The sequence below is a fragment of the Lipotes vexillifer genome, unplaced genomic scaffold, assembly GCF_000442215.2.
Source record: "Lipotes vexillifer unplaced genomic scaffold, Lipotes_vexillifer_v1.1 scaffold1012, whole genome shotgun sequence".
NCBI lineage: Eukaryota > Metazoa > Chordata > Mammalia > Artiodactyla > Lipotidae > Lipotes > Lipotes vexillifer.
The window spans coordinates 479,591-483,314 of NW_006775534.1; positions in this window are offsets into that span (position 1 = coordinate 479,591).

Here is a 3,724-nt window from a genome sequence, read left to right on the forward strand (position 1 = left end):
AGGTCGGCTCTGTGTGGGCCCAGGTGACGGTTTGTTTTCTTCCCGAGGTGCTCCTTGGAGGCGCTCTGGGTGTGGGCGCTGACAGTGAGGGCGCTGTTTTCTCTCCAGTCACTAAGTGCAGGTTGCGACACCCTGGACGGACGAGCCACTTACGACACTGCATTGACCAGAAACGCTCGTCAAGACCAACTCCTGTTATGCTGAGCGCTGGTCTCCCCTGGGTTTGCATTTTCACATCAAGTGACTTTTTCAGCAAAGGAAAAAATGGTGTCTCTCGTTCTTTTTTTTCGGTGCTGAAAGTACCTATCAGGGTATTAAGTCACGATGTTTCAAGCATTGCTATTCCTGTTGTTGTTCTGATCACTTATTTATTTAGCAGGAAGCCCTTTCCTTGCACTGGGTCCTGTGTGCAGACCTGCACGTGAGCCGACAGAAGGGCAGCGGGTCCTTTCCGGAAGGGCACAAGCCGGGCCTCCGCTGGGGTCCCAACAAGGCGCCGTCCAGGACCCATCGGTCCAGCCGACACCCTCCCCGAAGCCAGAGGCTCCCTTTTTGCCGTCGCTGCCATTCTCAGACACTCGACAGACAGGGAGCAGCCACTGCGCCCACCAGGTGCTCACGGAGGCGCCATGGGGCGGCACAGAGTCCCGGGAGGGAAGCAGGGGCCGGGAGCCATGGCGGGGTGGGGGGAGAATACGGATGCTGTTTGCTGCCGGGAACCCGCTGGATTTGGAGCAGCAGAAGGTCACTGGGTGCTGCCTGGGCCCCGGCGGGCGCCACTCAGGGCTCAGACGGGGGCTCCCGCGTCACTTCATCCGGGGGCCCAGGTGGAGTCGCTTCCGGGAGCTGGGCTCCTTTCATCCCCGGGGGCCCGTGGCTTCACTTTGTTTCTAACGATAAAGCGGCTGTGGACTGGCCCCCCTCGTCCCGAGGGAACAGAATCCACGACACACTTGCTGTCGGAGTGAGTCTCGGAGCGGCAGGATTCGGTGCTCGCCGTGCCGGTCGAGGTGGCGGCGCTCTCTTGGGACAGAGAGGAACCAGGGCCACACGTTAATCTCAGCCCAGAGGCGGGGGGCTGCTGCTTCTCACGAAGTCCACGAGGAAACCCTGGGGTGCTTGGGGGGCATCACCGTGGGCAAGGAGGGGCTGCCGGCTCCACAGCCCCGGGTCTTTACCCCGGGACCCTCCAGTGGTCAGAGGCGGAGCTGCCCGCAGAGTCCGGGGTGGCCCCTGGAGACCCTGGTCCAGAGGCGGCTCCCGCCTCCCCGAGGGCAAAGCAGGATGGCGCCCATCGGCTTTGACCTGTTTCCTTCTCAGCAGAGGTGACGGTGGTGGCCGAGTGCTGGGCGGCAGCTCCGCCCCCTGAGATGCAGCTGGACGGGACCTGCCTCTGAGCCTCTCACCAGCGACCGGGGCCTCTGCAGAGGGCAGGGGAGAGGCCGAGACCCTGACGGGCTCTGAGGGGGCCCCTCACGGGCCGAGCAGGTCGGGGCCCCCAGACTTCACGGGGGGCTCTCTATGCAGGGCTGACCCAACCTGTCGCGGCCCCTCGTCCTCCGTGGCGTGAGCCGGGGGTCCTGACCGTGATCTCTGCAGCACACACAGGAAGCCAGGACGTCCCCAACCTCAAATCCAGGCCGACTTTTCTGGAGCACTGTCGTCTCGGGGGAGACAGAGAGCCTGGAAGCAGCTGCCCAGAGAGTGCTGTGGAACTCGGTCCAGCCTCTCGGGTGACACGACACATGGTGACCTTGTCAACTCGTGTTGCTGCTCGGAGCTCAGACTCTAAGGCCAGGTCCTTAGGGGCCTTCGTCTCCGCACAGATGGTCCCTGGTTGGTGCCAGGACGCGGCGGGCACTCAGCTGTTAGAGAGGTCAGAGCCCGCGGGAGACCATCTCCCGTGGATGCGGCACCAGTCAACCCTGAGCGGTAGCGTGTGCGTGCACGCACGCCGTGTGTGCACACGTGTGCTCCCACATGTACGTGTGCGTGTGCGTGTGCCTGGTGGGGGGGGGTCACACGCTCAGCAGGGCTAAGCGAGCACTACAGCGGGTCCAGCGTGGGCCACAGACATTGCTGACCTCAGGCCCCAGGGACCCCTTGGGAGGAAAGCCGACAACGGGGGCCAGCCCAGCTGCCCACCTGGGGTCTGGGACGATTGGGGCCTGGGTCTGCAGCCTGGGGTGCGGGACCAACCGAACCGTCCTTTCACTACAAAGCAACTGGCCTTTTTCTGTGCGTCTTTAAAACTCAGACCGAGCGACTTTATTCATGTTGTTGTCACTTTTTATTACAGAAAATTCCAAACACATACAAAGTAGGCAGGACTCAAGCTTTTCCAGTGAAAACCGCACTGACCTTGCTCCCCTCCAAGCCTCAGCCCGCCCGCTGTGCCTCGTACTGTTCCAATGCAAAGCCCCGAAAGCATGCCATTCCGTCATCAAACTTTCAGTACATTCTCTTAAAAGGGGGCTCCTAAAGGAGCTACACGTCACCTCGAATCAGTGAACAATAGTCATGAATATCACACACCTGTTCACGTTTAAACTCCCCGTTGTCACGCTGCGTCTGTTACTTTCAGTTTGTGTGAATTAGGATCCAAACAAGCCCACGCGCTGGGATTGGCTGGCATGCTTCAGTCTTTAATCAATAGGTTCCCCTGCATCTCTTTTGCTTTTCTTGCTAATTATCTTTTGAAGAAGGCAGGTTGTCTCACGGCGTCTCCAGCAGCCTCTGCCTTTCGAATGCTGGATGTTGACGATGAAAAGACACAAAGGAGACGAGGAGCCGCAAACACATGTTGCTAAGTGAAAGAAGCCCATCTGAAACGGCTGAGCACTGTGTGTCCAACTACAGGACATTCTGGAAAAGACAAAAGTGGGGACCCGGGGAGCAGATCAGTGGTGCCAGGAGCTGGGGGAGGGAGGGAGATACAGGGGGAGCACAGAGGATGTTTACGGCAGTGAAAACACTCCGTATGACCCCATGATGGTGGATACGTGTCATTACACCTCTGTCCAAACCCATAGAATGTACAACACCCAGAGTGAATTTTAACATAAACTGTGGACTTTGGGTGATGACGTATGGACATAGGTCCATCAGTTGTTAACAAATGTCCCGTCTGGTGGGGGTGTTGATAGTGGGGAAGACCGTGCACGGGCCGGGAGGGGGTGTACAGGAGAGATCCACACCTCCCCCTCAACTGTGCTCTAGCCTTAAGCTGCTCGAAAAACTAAATTCTACTAAAACAATATGCATAAGAAACTAAAACAATACGTTGAAATGCTAACGTGGTTAGATTTGGTGGTAGGATTATAGCAATTTTTCTTCCTCATCTTCGATGGGGTCTATGTTAAAATTTCACAATTAGATTAATTTTAAAAAGCCAGGCACATGACCACAGGGAAGGACTGTAAACGCTAAATGCGACTGTCGCCTCTGGGTGGTGTGATGAACGGTCTTTGTTTCCTTTGTTGTACTTGAAAATTTTTCCACCTGGGCAGCACTTTCAAAATGGAAAAGCTTTATGTGAAGACCAGGCTGCAGCTCTGAACGTGTGTGCGTGTACACACATGTGCACACGTGTACATGCACACGCTCAGCAGTCCACACTGGATTGAATCTGACTTTGAAAATACAAGGCGTGTACCGTGAAGCTGGCCCTTGTGGCGCACGAGTGGGTGGCTCTGGTCATCCTCCAGGCTCTTCTGCTCGTGTA